Source organism: Pezoporus occidentalis, unplaced genomic scaffold (assembly GCF_034315485.1).
Source record: "Pezoporus occidentalis ecotype Australia unplaced genomic scaffold, CSIRO_AGI_Poc_V1 ctg201, whole genome shotgun sequence".
Lineage (NCBI taxonomy): Eukaryota > Metazoa > Chordata > Aves > Psittaciformes > Psittacidae > Pezoporus > Pezoporus occidentalis.
Window position 1 is genome coordinate 500,777 of NW_026913868.1, and position 18,688 is coordinate 519,464.

At 43.4% G+C, this 18,688-nt stretch overlaps 1 protein-coding gene across 13 annotated transcripts in view; it reads right to left on the reverse strand.

The window, feature by feature from the left end:
• EXTL3 (exostosin like glycosyltransferase 3) overlaps positions 1-18,688 on the reverse strand; it is a 158,164-nt gene that overhangs the window by 118,441 nt on the left and 21,035 nt on the right. For 2 of the 13 annotated variants that reach the window (XM_062618566.1, XM_062618569.1), the window contains exon 1: positions 18,235-18,382. The exons of the other annotated variants lie outside the window; for them this stretch is intronic. The gene's annotated coding sequence lies outside the window, so the exon portion shown is untranslated. Of the gene's footprint in view, positions 1-18,234; positions 18,383-18,688 lie in introns of those variants that run through there. 13 annotated transcript variants of the gene reach the window in all.

An 18,688-nucleotide genomic window follows, 5' to 3' on the forward strand; every position in this document is an offset into this window, starting at 1 on the left:
GCAGGAATGACTTATCACCTCATTAGAGTTCCAGGCTGCAGTTTTTATTAGATATATTTAGACATCAATGGTTTAAACAAAAAAGGGGGTGGGGAGAAAAAGCAGTTATATTCTTAACATATGGCCCTGGATCAGCTGCACAAACAAAAATAGACACAGCAGATTCCCCAAGCACAGGCACTGATCCAGACAAAGGTCTGACAGAAATTAGCTACTGCCAGGCTGCGTCTTGTCCCATCCCCTTGCATCTCATACGCATGTGTGTGTCACACATACTACAGAAATAGTACAAGGGAGGAAGAGTAACTCCTGCTTGCTCCTAAGGAACACACACACACACTCACAAACCCTTTCTAGCCTTCTTTCTAAGGAAAAGAAGCTGGTCTCAGCAATGCCTGCAGACAGACGGTCCAACAAGCGCTGAACTTCACAGCACACCATACCTATGGCATCTCAGTGCTTGCTTGAGTGTGGCTTGGAAATACTCCAACGCTTGGCTTTTCACCACTCCTGCGTGAGCATCTCACCACACCTTGCAGTTAAGGTATTTCTCCAAAGCTCCTATCTGTTTTCCGACATCATTACACAGATGGAAGAGTAAGCAAGCTGTCCAAGGAAGTGAAAAGGCAAGTCATGCTGTATTTGCTTCCCAGTGGGGAAACTGAGGCACAAAAGAGGCATATTCTGCCTAGAATTCATTTCCTATTGCAGGAACTGAGGTGATATCCCAGCCATTTGCCTCTTCATTATCAAGTGTCTCCTAGGGCACTGCTGCAGCCCAGTGTCATCCCAGGCAGCATCCTTTTCATGCTGTGGTCTCTATTCTGCAAAAGACATGCAGCTCCAAGAAAAACTTAATTCAAAATCACAAGTCAATGTATACAATTGTGGCATGCCCAAAGCACAAGTTATTAATGTTAATTTCATCTCCTGACCCTCATGGCAATGATAAATTACAGCCAGTCATATACATGGACACTTTTACTGAACAAAACAAGGAGGCACACCCAGAGCAAGCATGTCTGGTAACCACTAAACACACATTTTGGTGCTGTACGTGGGCAGCAACTGCTGTCCAAAGTATTTTAATAGCAGAAACTGCACTGCTTGCTCTAGAACGGCAAAAAAAAAAAAAAAAAGGGAACAGAAACCCAAACAAACACCACCACAACACCAAAAATCCTCAATACATTCCTCCTCATAGTCAAAGCCAGAACACAAGAAACAAACAATAAAATTATTTCCACACAAGAAGTTAAATAAGCCCAAGAACACACACACATGGAAAGAAACAAGCCTCCAAAAGTGGATTTGCAAAATAGTTCAAGGCCTCAACCTCCCAGAAGAGCAAAAACTACAGCTGAATCAACTGCAGGGCTGATGCCCCCTTCCCCACCCCATCACTACCTGCTTCAAAACCAACCCAAAACTCCCCTACCCAGCATCCCAACAGCAGTGAGTGTAAATATGCTGGCTCCATTTCAAGCACTGGCTCCATTTCTGCCCCAAGCCAGTGACCCCCATCATAGCCTGCAGCAGTGTCTGCACACAGGCAGCATACAATGCAAGATCTACAGCAGCAGATGCCCTCAATACTGCACATCCTTTAGCCTGTGCCCATTTCAGTTTGCCTAAAGTTACCCCTTCTGGGTTGAATTGAGCACAAAGCCCCATAAAGTGAATGCTGGTCCACCCACCTGCCTGGAGATACTCCTCCACAAGAGGCACAGCATCCCTATCATTCCAAGGGGAAGCATTCAGCACACCCAGCCCAGATTCCCCAGCTGGGATAGTGCTGCACCCAAAATCCTTAAAGGCTGCAGGAAAACAAATCTTCAGCAGGGGCACAGCCAAGTTCTTACGCTACCATGCTTCCTCCAGATAACAGAAGCATGGCTCGGACACACTCACTCTTCACAGACAAGTAAAAGCACTTTAAGGAGGGCTTCCCCCCCCTCCCCCTTCACTTTGTTTTAAAGGGCTGAAGAATTTCCTTCATGAAGGCTCCCAACTGCGGCTCATGCTGAGTTATTTTTAAAAGCACAGAACTAGATTTCCAAGACTGTGAATGAGGAAATGCAAAGCTTTTATTAAGCAATAATAGCCCAGACAATGGTCACAATTTCCCAAGGGTCTGAACACTGAAGCTGACAATAAGCTTTATTCCTCTACAAAACCCCCTTCACTGGCTCAGGGGGTTTGCTTTGTATGACCCAGGCTCAAGTTAGGGAGTTAAAATAAAAAGCTCTATGGTCGTTTTCAGTGTGATTTTCTCCACCAATACACATCTGATCAGAGATACAAAAATCACTGGCAAAAGATACTTGCACTCATTCCCTCCTTTGATAGTGCAGTAAGACCCCACCAAGCTTGCTACCAGAACATCAACCTACCTATCTGGACCTTCCCCTTGCGGATGGATCACACTGACAAACTGCCCAACCTTTCCAGGGTCAGGAGAATGAAATAAAACCCTTCAACTTTCTTCACTGATGTTTGAACCATCACAATGATTCGCACCAAAATGGGCAGACACATGCTTCAGAGCTCAGACCTGCTACTACATGGTATAATCAGATCCAGTGACCCCATCAGCTCTTCCTTCCTCTGAGAAGGAGGAAGTTGCAAACACGGGCAGCTTGTACAGCCTCCAAAAATACCCAATACCCAAAGTTTGGCCTTGAGTAAGCCACTTCTCATTCAATACGGCATCATGGTTGGCCACAGTTAATTACCATTACACCTAAACTACCTGGTCTGGCTCTCCCTACACCTAGCAAAAGCAGCATGCACTTCTGGGGCACGTGAAACTTGACTGGTTCAAGATGCCTACTTAAGACAAGATGAGCTGTGCTACAGAAAGGGGTGTTCTTCTGGGCTGACTATAAAGCAGATCTCGGAAAAAAAAAAAAAAGGAAAATTTGTAGACAGATCTCTACAGAAGAGTCCCAGCCTAAATGTGTCCAACTCAAATGCTTCTCCCACCTTAAACAATAAAGAGGCAAACATTATACATTCAAACTGACATTAGTTATTCAAACTGACACCAGAGTATTTCTATCTTTCCACCATCTCTCTTCGTCCTTGTCCCAGCAAAAGCATGGCATGGCTACACAGCAACCCGAGGTTACAACTAGCCTCACAAACAAGAAGCGAGCTTAGATTCAATCTGATCGCTTCCCAGACTGGTCTACCACACAGCCAGGAGACCACAGAACCTCTTTTTCCCAGCTTACCACAACTTCAGGGGGTTGTGAAAACATTTCCTAATCATCTGTACCATCTGTCAGTCAGTCTATAACCAAGAGAGTTCATGCCCAAAGCAGAAAAATACTTCAACCCCCTTTACAAATAGCTGCAACACTCCTGCAGCTGGTGCATGCTCACCAACAGCCACCACAAGCCACGGATGCAATACGCATGCCTGCTACATCTTCTTCCCCCTTCCACCACCCAAAGATGTTCAGACACTGGGAAATGGTTCAAGTTTCCTACAACTTCCTAAGGGAGAGAAGAAAAAGGTGTTTAGAGGTTTTAATTCAAAAGATGCTTCATCCCCTTCCCTTTTCCAACCCTGCCTGTAAAACCAAATATAAGACAATAGCCTTCTCATCCTTTGTTGTTTTTACTGTAAATTTCAAGGCCTCTTGACCCAATGCAATCCCTCAACTTGGCTTAAAATGCTACTGAAAAATGAGCTTGTCTGTAAAATGTTGTCCATGTTATATATGAAAGCCACTGCATACTCTGTCCACAAAAGAATGCAGAAATTCAGGATATATTCAGAAAATGGATGTACTCAGAAACTGAGGATGCCAAAACAGAGCCAGATACTGCCATTTAGAGATTTCCCAAAGCACTTTTTGTGCAGCAACACCTGTAGACCAAAACATTTTATTTTCCACCCTAATAATCAATAGATTTGCCAGATTAACTGAAGATCTGTCTGATCATGACAGGCAAAGCTGCTGAACTTCAAGCAGCTGCCTGAAACGCACACTCAAAGAGCTTATTTGTGACACCAAACAATAAACATAGCACCTTCAGTGCTCACTTCCAAGTAGTAGAACACTCTGGGATGAGGAAAAAGCCCATCACAGCAAGAGAAGTGGCCACAGGTGACAAACATGCACGCCAGCAGCTGCTGCTTGGCAGGTGACCCATAGTCTCCATCTAACCAAGTGAGGATCAGAGGCAGACTGCAGTCAGTGTTTCATCTGTGGTCAGCAAGAACCAAAGAGACTGGAATGGCATGAGGAAGACAGACATCATAACTTAAAAAGGCAGCCTTGACAGCAAGCATAGCTTCAATTAACAAGCTGTATTTGCCAGGCCAGACTCCAAAAATGCTCCACAGCATCCAGTCATCAAACTGTTGCTTAAAGTCATACCATGATAAGGAATTGGGTGTCATCTGGCTAAACAACTAATCCTGGCCAGATGCTAAAACTACCAGTCAATAAGTTGTTCATATATCCTATACCATTCGGGGCCCTGCCACAGAGAACAGCCACACACCATCACTCACACACCTGTGAAAATGGTTTGAGAGGTTCCTTGCAGTCCCAAATCCATTTGCCAAATGATACCTCATTTTTGGTTCACAGGAAGGTAGATCCCACCCCACCTCACTGTTGAAAAGCCTTTTGATTCCTATCTTTACAAATCATGTTATGCAACAGGTAATTCACTCCTACACATGTAGGAGCAAAAATGCCCTTCAGCATTAATAACAATTCTAAATTACTATAATCTTAATAGAAATAAGATCATGGAGATTTTATTATACAACTCTGCAAATTACTTAATTTAACCTTATACTTTTTTTGCTTGATTTAAGACACTTTTTTCCTGCTCTACCTTTCACGCCTGCCTGTGAGAGTCCACACAACAAAACTCAGATATAGTTGTTAACTTTCAGACCCTGCATAACAGCTATTTTTTGACCTACGGAATATCCAAGCACATACCTCAAAAAGTATGTGCCAAGGATAGGTTATTCCAGGCACTTTAGGAGACACGGCTCTCAAGAAAGCGGTGACAGATACCATCTTTGGAAAGATTCAGGACTGTAAAGTACTGAGTCTTCATTTTATCAGTGAACTCTACAGTAATATGATAAACATTTTGGCATATAATGAATTTGCTGCATTACATTTACTGTCTGGGCTACCAAAGATCAGCTAGGAACTGATCAACTGTAGGAATAAAACTCCCTCACAGCTCAAAACTATGATGGAGATCTTGCTGCTTGCATCAGAACTGCAGCAAAAAGCTGGAGGGTGAAGAATAAAAAAAAAAAAGGGGTATTTAAAAAACACTGTAACAGCTCATTAATTCACCATTTACATCAGCTTCCACATATTCACAGTACCAGCAGCGAGATCCCTACAGTCACTCAAACTGAACTGGTCCTGAAGCCACATCTTTACTGTTTGAAGCCCAAGATTCATTTATGCCAGCAACAAACCTCTCAAAGATAACTTCAAAAAAGTCACAAGCATCCCAGGAGCTGGAAGGACAGGCTGCACAGTAGCTCTGAAACACAACAAAAATTGTGTGCTTTAGGCCCAGTTCCACAATCAGCTCATTCAGATGACTCACATGATTTCAGACACCTCTTTGCATCTCTATTTCTTTACCTGCTCGGAGGCATCAGTACTTTGTCATTTTGCACTCTCATCTGAAAAAAAAAAAAAAACAAAACAACAAACCACCAAAACTAAAACCCCATATATGAAGTTGTCTGTATCTCCTCAAACCAAGGAAAGGAGACGCTGTGGTCTTTCTCTGGACACCCTTACCTCTGCAGTGGCTAAAGACATCCAGAGAACACATGAAGCCAACAGATACTAGTGTCTGCTGACCTATGCAGAAACCTCAGCCAGCCAAATTGTCTCACTTTCTTGGCTCTCATTTTCAACAGATTAAATAAAATTATTCCAGGGGTTTGGCAATGGACCAGAATGCAGGAGATCACTTCAAGACATCTGTAATAGCACACAATTAACAACAAGTCGTCAGTTTTGCCTTATGACCTCACTCATTAGGAAGAGTTCTATCGCACTCCAATAACATCTTTACAAACACACACCCCCCCCACCATCTCTGCCAAGTCTTTCCTTACTGCCATTATAAGCCTGAGGCTTCTCTCTCCTCCCCATGAGATGGAGTCAAGGTAAGATCTTAATTTTCTCTACCATCTGCAATGAAAATGCCTATACACACATGCCAAACAAGCTGGAATTACACCATTAATTTCAGCTTAGTCAGCTCACACACTACAGACTAAGTCAATACTTGACAGATATTTAGCAAGGACTACAATTTATGTAAATTCAGTGCATTGTGCCCACAGCAACAGATTATAGCAAAGGATGAGAGAGCAGGACACGATGCGTGGGATTTGGGGAACAAACACTAGATAACCACAAACTTCTTTTGGCTGGAGACCTCCTGTTGTCAAGAAAAAGGGGTGTGGGAGAATAGAAGGAGCACTGTCTCAAGATCAGTCCTCCAAACCAGGCCTGCTTCACAAGAAACAACCAGCCTTCCTGCAAACAGCACTATGTGTGAGTGAGAACATCTCATCTTTCAGAGAGGCAGGGTTGCTAAGGCAATCGCACAAAAGGCCCCTTGTCTGCATCACTCCAGTTTCTCAGCACATCCCCATCACTATGTGAGCTATAGGGCAACTCAGACCATACAAGAAGCTAAATACAGTCTCCATCGCAAAACCATGCATCCCTGCAGCAGTTCTTAAGAGCAGTTAATGTTTGCTGGTATCTTCACAGCTGCTCCACAGCTGGCAGAGAACAGGGAAATTCTGAGGAAAAGGATTTATGTGAAAATAATGCCAAAGAGGAAGAAGTCACAGGCAGAAAGCAGAGTGTGAAAAATAAAATAATAATAGACAGAACAGATGAAGCTCAGCTTCACCATACATTTTGATCAGCCCACTACTGTTACTCTTAGTTTTCAACAGAAAACACAAAAAAAAAAAAAAAGGAAGAAACCATCAACTGCAGGACAGTCTCTCAGCCTCCCACCCCTTTCTGCGATTTTTCACAGTTTCTGAAATGCAGTTATTTAAAACAAGCACAACCCAGCAGATATCGATGCTGTGAGTCAGCAACATCTCTTCACAGATGTGATCTCTCCCCAAAGTGACTGTTTTCCCAAGCAACATCTCAAGGCCAAGAGCGGCATCAGCACAACTCGCTGAGTTTTCTGCCAGTACTGTTTAGAAGAAAAGCTGCTGAAACCACCCAGCATGCCAAGTTGATTAATGACACCCCAAAGAAATGGGTTCACCCCAAATTGTGTCAGATTTCAATCTGAAGCTGCTCCAAGTTAGAAGACTGAATTTTTACCTTTCTGATATAAAAAGCTAGAGAAGATAGAAGCAACCATGTCTGGGCTGTACCACCAGCAGCATGACCAGCAGGTCAAGGGAGAGGATTCTCCCCTTCTACTCCACGCTGGTGAGACCCCCTGCACTCCTGCATCCAGCTCTGGGGCCCCAGCATAAGAAGGATGTGGAGCTGTTAGAGCAAGTCCAGAGGAGGCCATGAAGATGCTCCAAGGGCCAAAGTAACCCTGCTATGAAGACAGGCTGAGAGAGCTGCGTTTCTTCAGCCTGGAGAAGAGAAAGCTCCAGAGAGACCTGAGAGCAGCTTCCAGTGCCTAAAGGGCAAGAAAGCTGGAGAGGGGCTTTTGACAAGGATCTGTAGGGATAGGGCATAGGGCAATGGCTTCAAACTGACAGAGGAGACATTTAAATTAGATCTTAGGGAGAAGTTCTTCCCTGTGAGGGTGGTGAGGCCCTGGCACAGGTTGCCCAGAGAAGCTGTGGCTGCCCCATCTCTGGCAGTGCTTAAGGCCAGGTTGGACAGGGCTTGGAGCAACCTGGTCTAGTAGAATGTGTCCCTGCCTGTGGTAGGAGGGTTGGAACTAGATGAGATTTAAGGTCTCTTTTGACCCAAACCATTCTATCATTCCATGAGTTCCTTTTAACTGCCACTTTAATTTTTCATGATAGCATCTTCTTCTCTCCATCATCACAGGCAGACACTAAAGTTTCCGGATCTCTCTAACCCTGTTGCATGTGCTGGTTCATCCTGCTAGTTGGCAAAGTTCTTTGTTTACACAAGATCTGGGAAATGGTGTCAAAATGGAAGACTAAGGAGTCAGTGAAAAATCCCATTAAACAGAACATTAGGGGTGTGGGAGGGGAAGTATTGATACAACCTCCCTCTTACACAACCAAACACAGTCCTCTTCTGCCAGTAGATATGAAGCATTACACAGGTCAGAGCTACTACTGGCAGAGAAAGCTGCTCATAAAAAACAAAGCTACATGCGTGAAAATGTTCCTTGTTTTGTATGTAACTGGGAAAAGGAGTATCCAAACACCAAGTAAACAGTTCACACCAGCTGCAAAGCATGGAGCCTCCCACCCAGCAGTGCCCTGGGACCTTCCAAGGAGCTAATCCTGTTGGCAAAAGGAAGGTGCCTGCAAATACACCGGATACAAATTCAGAAAAAAAACCCTGCTTTGCAATGCTGTGGCTCACCAAAGGAATGGGTTTTGTTTTTAACTCAGTCATGGAGTAAAACTTAAAACCAAAGATACATAAAAGTTCATAGCAACATTTCTTCTCACCCCAGACAAACTCTGTAGCTGCAGAGGCTGAAGGAAATGACACCGCCAGCAGTGAACACATACATAACCTGCATTTGAAAGCACAAAGAACAAAGCTTTGCTGAATCTGGGAATTAGTAAGCCTGACAGGTTTAACTTCGGTTTATCCCCTGGCAAATTAGCTACTGTTTAAACATGGAGCTTGGTCATTACATCATCTGTTTGCAGGGGATGTTTTCAGTTTTTTTTTCAAGTTAAAAACCATTCTTGTGTTCACAGCTTGAGGAACATCGCTTATTCCCCACAGACTCAACAAAATGAAGGGGTGGATCAAACTTTTTGCAGGAGCCCTGCAAGCAGGGAAGCAAACATCTAAACTGCTTTGCAAGTTCAAACAGTGATGATCTTATCTGGAATGTAGCAGGAAATACAGAGTGCCCCTCAGGTTTGTCTATTCAGATTCAGGGATGAAAAGACAGCTTTCATCAAGTTACAATGTGCAAAACCCAGCCTGATTAGCAGCTGAAATCACACATGCTTCTGCTCACCCACCTCCAGGGCAGCGTGGATTTAAGATGACATGTGATTGGGTCCCATTCCATTCTTCCACTCGTTTCTGTCATCTGTGCAAGTAACTCTATCATTTCAGTCCTTCTCAATACCATGCTGCCTTAGTGGACTAGACTGAGAGGCAGGGACGGATCAGGTGCACACTGAGCTACTGGAGATACTTTCGGTGCCTGTTCTCTCGATCCACATTGGACACACGTTTGAGACTTCCTTTCCATGGATACACACAGATCTCCCCTACGCAATTTTGTTTCTAAAAGCTTGCAGAACCCTAATATTGCAGCACCTGCTCTTGGACACTTGTTCCAGAGGTTTCTGTGGTGCCTTTGAAGGACGAGGCTGCAACAGTCTCTTCAAGCACAGCTTCGGAAAGCACACAGTGCATTGGGCTCTCACATGGAAACTTGAACACAGAGTTGATCTGAGAGATTTCACACAATCTGTTTCTCTGACCCTTCAATCTCAAGATTTTAGAGATGAAAGAGGAAAAAAGAAGATAATTTCAAAAGGGTAAAAGGAAGAACCATTAGTCTCACCCCTGAGCAGTTCTCAGACAGACCCATAGTTTGTGTGAAATGAGGCCCTCTCAGATGTTTGACATTTTCCTACATACCAAACCCACAGTGGGCTGTGACCACAATCCAAGGACATGAAGAAGTAAGATTTCACACTACTTTTGCTAAAACGTTGTAAAATTAAATAAAAAATTAAGCCCCTATTTTTTTCCTTAACCCTGTAAGGTTCCAAGAACTAATCACATTACAACCTCTGAAGCTAACACTAAAAGAAAACCCAAAACAAAAACAAAATCCAAACAAAAGCCAACAATAAGTCACAGCCCTTTCACCACTATGCCTCTAAACATTCAAAAACACAGTGAGAATTTTCTCCTTAGATTAAAAAACAAAAGAATACAGCATTATTTTGAAATAACCCCAAGGACAAGCAATTCTCACTCAAAAAAAAAAAAGCATGAACCAAGAACCCAAACAAAAATCCCAACCTCCCCACTCCAAAGTTTCAGAAAACTACATTGTTGAAGTCCTGTTCAAGACAGCTTAACCTTTAAAAAAGCCAGAAGTGTATCACACACAGAAGAATAGGCTTTGTTGTCAGCATGTAATTAAGACAAACCCAAACCAACTCAATTCTGCCCTGTATCAAGATAACCAGGAGTTGATCTGGGAGAAAGTCAAGCAAACAAATTTTCTCTGGGAGATTTTAAAAGGTCACTGCAAATAATTACTAAATACAATACTGAAAGCAACATAAGCCAAATATTTGTTTCAATTTAAAAAAATATCTTCACCATTCTAGTTATTATTTGGAAAGAGCAATAATTCCAAGGATTGCATAACCAGTTAATTATATGAACACCAAGGAACCATTAAAACTACATTTCAAAGCAAGCAGGATACACAACCATGTTTCCTCTTCCTCTCCCCTCCACTTTTGTTTAACACAGTTCCCAAAACAGATCTCATCCGCAGTTAAACTTGGGCCAGAATGAAGACATTCCTTCCCATGTATGGGAAATAAGGGAGACAATTTCACTTCTCCTAACAAAAGTCATAGCAAAAAGGCCTCAGAGTAGAGGCAGGCAATAAAAAGAAGTGCCAAAGTCTGAAAAGATCTGTACCGACACCACGTCTTCCCTGTTGTCTCCCTACCAAACAGCCTTCAAAACGGGGCATTTTCTTCTTTCAGTGCAACTCCAGCCCCGTTAGCAGAACTGCATGTGTTAGCACAATCCTCAGCTTCACCCAGCAGCACGCAGGGGCTGAAAAATGACCATGCTACTTCAGTGACTTTCAAAGTCACACACAACTATTCTTGTCCCTTCAGCACATTCATTTATAACAAGTCATCCCTCTTCATTAAATCACCCTCATTGGTCCTAGCAGACTTCAGATTTGCAGTAAAGATAGGAAGAGCACTGGGGCAGACCTCTGGCACAGCACAGCACCTGTGGTACTGTCCCATGACCTGTACCACATCTGCCCAAACCTTGCAAAGCTCAGAAACTCCTGTTCCTGTCAGGGGATGAGACACATGTATGCAATTTCCTCCCCAAGTAGCAGGTACCCATCCAAACCATCCCCTACAGCAGCTAGAAATAGGCCACCTCCTACGAGGCATTTATCCCTTGTAGCCTTGGGACAGCAAAATTCAGAGTATCAGAGCTGAGTAAAAACCTCAGAATTCAGAGCAAGTCTCCTCCTCAGGCAGTCAGTGTTCCTATCTCTTATCTTGGAGAGCCAGCCTGGACTCAAGACAGGAATATCCTAATGCAGTAACATTAATCATAGAATAGTTTGGGTTGGAAGGGACCTTAAATCTCATCCAGTTCCAGCCCCCTGCCACGGGCAGGAACACCTTCCACTAGACCAGGTTGCTCAAATCCTAGCTTTGAACACTGCCAGGGATGGGGCAGCCACAGCTTCTCTGGGCAACCTGTGCCAATGCTTCACCACCTTCACAGGGAAGAGCTTCTCCCTGTTATCTAATCTAGATCTACCCTAAAACAGTAAACTAACAGTAAGAAAAGGGCAGAAGGGATACCTAGGAACTCCCCCCCATCCTACTAAGAAGATCCCCATTTCCCCTAAAACCCACATGCAGTTTGCTGTTCATTATCAAACTGAATCACTTCACTGAGGCACCTCTCTCAGAGCTGAGAGAGGGAAAGGGACCAAGGCCATCCCTCCCAGCAACATGCTATGAAATCAGTTCAATCATGTCACAAACCTCCAATACAAAGGTCAGTATCAACCAGTATGGCAGTACTTCCCCGCATCCAGAAGCTCTTTGATACACTCAGATACTATGGAAACGCTCACCTCTTTTTCCTAAAGATTTATAAAGCACAGAAGCAGGAAAAGGTGACAAAAGAGCTTGGGTATAATCCCCTCTCTCTTCAAAAGGCTCTACATAAACATATAAATAGTCCATACACCGTATGAGTTAATACAGAGCTCCCTCAATACGCAAACAGCTTTGGTAAACAGGCTAAGAATAGGTACAGGGACAGCAAAGCATCCAAACGAGACACCCGTGCAAAGCAGCACAAAGCTCACAAGGAACATTTGCAATACTGCTCTTGCTTTAATCAGTTTTAAGAAGAAGAAATACACTTTGGTTCTTTTTATAATACCTACTGTATTACATTTGTCAAACTGCTGCCACTTTCTGTCCCCGATATAGCTGCTTTCAGTGGTAACCAAAAGGCTCGCCATGCCTGCGCATGTATTATAGATCAGAGATGAATATTAAAACAGACTCTAGATCTGTCTAGAGATTACATGTCACTCCTTCCAAGTCAGTGGAATTCTACAGATACGCAAGTTGCAGAAAAGCCTGGGTCACACTTGTATAAATTACTCCAGAAGATGCTCTCTGCCTTGCTGCCTGAGAAACACCATCTGAAATGCAACCTCAGTAAGACAGACATTCATCTCAAGCAAAAACATCTTTCCTGACAACTCCTTCAACAAGGAAGAAATAATTCTGTTGCTTGGTCTTTCTAATCAAAATCTCATTGTCCTGGAAATATAAAAGCAGTTTCCAGAGAGAAAGCAGGTCTGATTCCTGAGGGGTGGGAGAGTTAGCTTCTGTACAAAAGCCTTGAGATACCTGCCAGCTCCATCTCAATCCTTACCCCTAACTAACTACACCCTTGGGACATTTGCAAAAGGCTCGGCACTATTCATCACTGCCACAAAATAAAAATAAAAAGGAAAGTCAGAATACCCTGGAGGCAAATGTGAAAAACCAACTGCAAGATTTGTTTGAATGTTTTTCTTACTATGTTCATTAAATCTTACTTTTTGCTAAGAATTCTAAGATTAACATCAACAGTAACACTTTGCAGATGGCACTGATTCACAGCTTTCTCATGAAGAAAAGTAGCCTCAAACCTGCTTAATAGGTACAAGGTGTAAGACATTTGCAGGCTACAAGAGACCAACAGCAAAACACCAAAGGGCTTCTGGATTCATCAAACCCCACCTGCTTTGCAAGAAAGCAACTGTGTCAGAATCTACTCCATGTTCTGCTTTTAGTGATCAATGAAGTAACAACCACACAAAACTCCTGTTAAAGATCATGACAAGGACAGTTCTTGCCTTCCTTCAGGTCCTTGGTTTTGCTTCCTGACACACAGTTGAGAACTCACAAGGAAAGGCTCAACAACAGCTAATTGTCAGATGCCACAGTAATTAGTGGCAATTTTCCAATGCATCCATCTCTGGTTGGATTTCCTATAGCTGGCTCCTCCTCAATCCCCACATTAAAATGAAGGTACACAAGGTAGGCAGCACATTCATTTACAAGTACCAAGGTCTTCCCAGGAGAGACGCCTAAGAAAAAAAAAAAATCTTATGTAACCAAGGCATGGGTTGGGTTTTTGCCTTCCCATTTGCTACAGGATTATCTTTATTAATTATCAGAGAGCAATGTTACCTGCTCCCTTACATACATTATTAGATGTACGATGCATTTCTGGTAGTCAATGGGCTCCTGTATCACATGTTATCTCTGGCCAGCAAATAACCTCTAATGAGGAAGACAAGATCACACTTTCCTGTCTTCTCCTGGTTACACATCACAGCTTTGAAGTTACTACTCTGCTTATACCAAGGGTTTCTACACTATTTTACTTGCAGACCCTTACAACTTTCCCTGCAAACAGAAAGGCTCCCAGAAGCAAATTCAGGACTGCTTTGCTTAGACTTTATAGACCCTTAGAAAGAGACTCACACCACTGTTCTATATAGTTAGGCTCTGCTCTCAACTCTGAGGCTCCCCACTTGTTTGGCAGTTCTTCTTGTCACAAGCTCAAACGCTTCCATGCCAACCTTTTCCAGGCATCATCTGCATGTCAGCAGTACTCCATAGCCTATACTCCACTCAACACCAACACAATTCAGAACACATCACTTCCCACAAAGTGCCCACATGGAGCAGACCTGCAATATAATTACTTCCTCCTACCCATAATAGAAACACTAAGACGTGTACAAATTTCATCCCAATGCGTTCCTGCATTACATACGATGCGGAGGCATTTAATCAAGGGAGGATGAAAGATAGAGAAGTCTTTCCAGCATTCAGTGACGTGCTTAATTCCATCACATTCAAATCTGGCCCAAGAAGGTGGAGTACATACAGGATAGGGAAAAGAAAAGCTTATCCTCACACTGATAATTGAGACATGTTGACAGGACAACATAACTGAGGGTGTTGATGTTTTTAACTGTACTGCCTTTATATAAGCAGAGGACCCAATTCCCACAGTAAGCAGCCAAATTTGAATTCATCATCCATTTGGCAGGACTTAGAAAGTACTTAGCCTGTCAAGAAATGTCCCTTAAGGAAGACAACACACTCACAGGACAACAAATTTCCTGCTCCATGGCATTTTGACTTTCAAATAAATGTAATTCACTTCCAGATGAATTCATAAACGACCAATATACTGGCATAGGTTTGAGAGGACCACATAGCTCCATCCTTTCATGTTACACAGAAGGGCTAGCACAAAACACCGAGAAAGCTCATATCACAGAGTCAAATGTCGGAACATACACTTCAGCACAGCAACATTCATACCAAAACACAACAGGAACAGAAACAAACCTCAGGCTATCTGCACTGCCAATACCCCTAAGCAGAAAGTCAGATAAGATGATACCTACAAATAATTCTGAATCATAAAAGAAAGCATTTTACGAAACAAGACAGATAAAAGGCTAACCAGCTGGAAACTGCACATAAAGTAAGTAAAAATGTTACTTGTGCAGTACACTAGAAAAGTGACATTTTTTTTTTACCCAAAGTTCACGGGTAGGGTATAGGCAGAGAAAACACATACCCCCCCCCCCAATGCCACGCAACAAGATCCCAAGCATTTAAGAAATTGGCTGTAAGAGCAGAACATCTGAGGGACATCAAAACACATGCCTTATTAAAAAAAAAACAAAAACAAAACACCTTCTTTACATCCATTACCGATTACAGATAGTTTGGAGTTTCAGGGGTCCCTCCCACTTGACAAACATAAAGGATTCATGTTCTGGATGAGTCTCCATTTTCTCTACTCCACTTAATTTTAATCAATGAGTGACAGGTCACTTTGTAGTGTTATTTGTTATGTCAGCATAGCCCTGAGAAACTAATGTCCACTCACCAGGTTAGCAGGGATAAATGCCAGCAGAGGGAGCACAGCAAACCTAAGCATTTCTGATATGAAAGGCTTTGGTATCTTAAAACTTCTTCAGCAAACACTAAATAAATAAAAAAATAAAGCTACTGGAACTTGCTTTTAAATTGCTGCAGTCTTGATGGGAATGTCCAGCAAGTCAATGCAGAAGCTATGAAATATCCTTTCAAACCCGTTTGTGACAGCTTAAGTCAGTCCTCTAAACTGCTCTTGCTGGTAACAGACATCAATTAACTAATAGCAATGATTTCACAAAAATGGGATTTCAATTTGCACTTCAAAACTGGCTCCGCAGCTGCTGCATAACAACATCAATGTACCTGGTGGGCCGGTGCTCAAGGCTTCCTACGCCCAGGCAATCCAGGGATTGATTAGCTGTGTGCCACAGAGCTGTACACACTCCGGTCTTTATCCTCCCTAAAAAACAAAAAAAACAAAACAAAAACACAACCCAAAATGGCTTTGCACCTTTCCTCAGGCAACATTCACCACCATCATCTCCATCTGACAAACAGCCTCTACACTGCAGGAGCCAAACTTAACCACGACAATCGCCAGTAAATAGCACTTTCAAGTATTCTCCAAGAAGAAAACTACAGGCTCTTTGCTTTAGACACATTTAGAGGATGTGTCTAAATTGCAGCCACAGAACTGCAAGCATATCATACTAACTTTAGTCCAACAGCAGAGCCTATGTAGCATGGGTTACAGGAGACGGCTACAAGTCCAGCTGTGTCCTCCAAATCCCACGGGAATGCTTCCTCTACCGCCTAGCCACATGTTAGTGACGATATGCCTACCTGTACTGAAATAGCACTTATCTAAATATGCTTTGACTTTTTATTTCACAAGAAAGCAAATAAAAACCTCATGTATTTTGTTTTTGGGGTGGTTAAGGCATACAAATACCAGTCTGGGCTAAGATTCATTCACTACAGTAGCAGCAAAAAGTCCACCTCAAGTTAAAAACTCCAGAGTTAGGAACTGCTTCAAAATAGTCACAGTCTGTTCCTGCCCTAAAAAAAAAAAAAAAAAAAAAAAGGAGGTTTTAACACAGATCGCAGGTAGAGACAGTAGCACTGGGAAAACCTATGTGCTGGTGAGGCATCTGGAGACAGTGATCAGGAGGTCCCTTCCTGTGTTTTTATGAGGTCTGCAAAGCAGAAAAATTGCCTCTGGACTGGGAACTAATTCACATTCGACTGCTGTGATCTTGGCTTCAAACAGGTAGTATGTATGGTGAACTGCATGTCCCACCCCAGTGAAATCATCACTGTGGGCAGGGGGGGGGAAACATCCCGGGGAAAGCTGGCAAGGCAGCTGGGAGAGGTGATAGGGGTCAGACAGCACAGAATAAAAGTCTGGCAGCAGAAAGTGAAAGGAAAAAATAACAAATAAATGGAGAACAAATACACATAGCCAGAAAGAGAAAGACAAACTCTAAAAACCTAAGATGATAGTGTACTGGCATTTCAAGACATGATAGTCATGGAAAGAAGGCTGAAGCTGGGCTCTGGCTCCACATACACAAGCAAGCTCTGGGAATGCATAAAACCAACATTCAACTCACCAGTGAACAGTCCCAGAGATCCATGCTACAAATATTCAAGGGAAGATGACGATCTTTCCCACCCCACCTGAATAGCACAAAAACAACCCTCCAATTTTGCCATATATCGCTTGGAAACAGTCTAAGCAAAGGCAATTCAGTAATCATGTTTTTCTTGTTCTACACACTTGCTGCTTTTACTCTGACTTGACAACTGCCAAAAGCCATCCTTACAGGCAAACAAACATGAGAGCTAACAGACTCCACTTGAAGAACTAAGAGAATTTCAGAAAACTATTTTGGACTTCCTTTCTGCAAAAAGACATCAAGAAGCTCAAGAACTGTACCACAGCTGAGCTGCCAGAAGAATTCAGCTGTACTATGCTCAAATGAAGACAATCAATTACCCCTGTTCCAGAATCTTGTAACACAGAGCTCAACTAATGCAAACCCCTGTTTCTGGATTTAAAAAATAAAAAGAGGTCTCCCAAAGCCATGAGTAAACAAAGATAAAGCTGCATATAATAACTGGACTCTCAGATAGTACATGAAGTTAAGGGATTCAGAGGAGAACACCTCTCTCCCCATCACCACATAATCAGACTGTGGTTCATTTCTGATGCTTCTTCTGTACAGAAACTAGCTTAACTATTCATTGCTTGATAAAGCCCAACAATGTACAAAACACACCCCACATTTCAAGAACCCTACTATCTTAAACATAATCTATTTCTCCATGAAAACATAAATATCTTTAAGACAACCACCTGCATGTAACACTCCTTTCAGGAAAGAAACTTATTTAATCTTCTTCATACAGATGTTAGACTTGCAGCACAGGAACACAGACATTTTAAAGCCAAGCTATCATACTGAGATATCAACGCACACAATTTATCAGGCACACGCATGAAAAGAGATCAGAAACTACTCGCTGAGACACTGAATGTTCAGATTCTAACACACAAAGCAACAGCACAGCACATCTGGAGTGCTTCTCAGCATCTTTGTGAATCCTTAATACCATTTTAACCATTTCCATCTCCTCCAGGCTCCAAATTGTTTGGTTTGGGACCACTGTAACAGGGTGTTAGGCAGCCAGAAGCAATGTATTAGTCCCGCAGTGGTAAAATATTTGATTGAGGAAAGACCCCAATGTTTTCAAGCAGTAAGACACCTCATATGGGGAAAACAGCTGGAAAAACAAAACACGAAACTCAACTTCGGCAAACAATTCAAATACAGGCATACCAGGAACGCTGAGTAGACAACAGCCTCGTCGTTTCTATCCTCGCCATCTCGTAAGGCGAAACCCCAGCGAGAGCAACAGGGAGCACGCCCCGATCCGGTGCGAGGGAGCGCGCTGCCGCAGGCTTTGTCAAGTTTCCAAGCCACGGGACAGCCCTGCGAGCCGGCCAAAAGCGCGCCGGGGTCAACGCTGCCGGTGACGGCCGAAACCGGACCGGGCACTAGGCCTCAAGCCCCCTCGCAGATACCTTGCCTCAGGGCGGGGGACGGGACCGCGCCGGCCGCGGCGAACCCCTGAAACGCAGGAGATGCCGCAGGGGGACAGGAGGGGGTTCGGGCCGGTGCGCCCCGGCCCCTCGCAGAGTGAGTTCAGCGAGGCGGGAGGGAGAGCAGGGGCCAGGCAGGGAGGCTGGAACCCATCAGTAGCGGCTGGGCGCCGGGTGCCACCGCAACTCTC